We start from the raw sequence: 1,270 nt of genomic DNA on the forward strand, positions 1-1,270 counted from the left end.
ATCCATTTCTTTCTAAGTTTGTACCAGTGTTTTATTACTTGGTATAGCTTTGCCTTCCTCTTCATTTGAAAATTCTATACCTGCACTATTCCCTCTTTTATTGTTGTGACATTGTTGTCATTTACAGATTAACCCTTCTGGTTTCCTGTTGTAATTCTTTAATTTTGATTAATTCTTGAGAGTACATTACCTAGGTTGGTATCTAGCTGATGCAATCTTGTGTCCTAGATCCAGTTTGTCATCAGCTGTTGTTTGTTATCTAACTGAAGGACTCCTTTTAATAATTCTTTTAAGTTTTGTTTGGTTTTTACATATTCTCTTAATTTCTGTTTATCTGAGAATGTCCTAATTTCACTATCATATCTGAGTGAGAGTTTTGCAGGATGTATTATTCTTGGTGGCAATTTTTTTCTTTCAAGGTTTTATATATGTCGTCCCATTGCCTTCTTGCTTGCATGGTTTCTGCCAAGTAATAAGAGCTTAGTCTTATTGTTTCCCCTCTGTATGTGACTTTTCATGGTTCCTGAGCTGCTCTCAGTATTCTTTCTTTGTCTTTAGTTTTAACGAGTGTGATTATGGTATATCTTGGTGATTTTCTTTTGGGATCTATCCTACATGTGGTTTATTGAGTTTCTTGGATGGTCAGCTTTTCATCTTTTGTAATATTAGGGACGTTTTCTGTCAGAAATTCTTCAATAATTTTCTCTGTGTTTTCCACTTTCTCCCCTTGTTCTGGAACTCTGATCACTCAGAAATTTTTGTTTTCGATTGTATCCCACATCATTGTCAGAGTTTGTTCATTTCTTTTCATTCTGTTCTCTAATTTTTCCTCATACAAATTGGTATTCCAGGATTCGTGTTCAATTTTGGTGATCATGTCTTCCATTGTTTCAAATCTACTGCTCAGACCTTCTATGACACTGTCCATTTCTGAAATTTTGTTATCTTTTGGATTTCTAATTGTTATTTTAATATGATTTCTAGTTGTGAATTTATTTTGAAAGTTTGTTCCTGTATTGTTTTCCTGAATTCTTCCATTGTTTTGTCTGTCTTTTCCATGATTTTTTCTGCCTTTTCCATGATTTTGTCCATTTTTTCCTCACTTTTGTGTAATTTTTCCTTTAACTCTTGGATATCTCTGAATATTAGAGATTTGAATTCCCTATCAGGTAGTTCCAGTGTCTTTTCTTCTCCTGGAAGGTCATCTGGTGCTTTATTTTGGATGCGTACTGGAACTATCCTATCCTATTTTTTATATGTTTTGATATTG

Source organism: Trichechus manatus, unplaced genomic scaffold (assembly GCF_000243295.1).
Source record: "Trichechus manatus latirostris isolate Lorelei unplaced genomic scaffold, TriManLat1.0 scaffold00647, whole genome shotgun sequence".
Taxonomy (NCBI): Eukaryota; Metazoa; Chordata; class Mammalia; order Sirenia; family Trichechidae; genus Trichechus; species Trichechus manatus.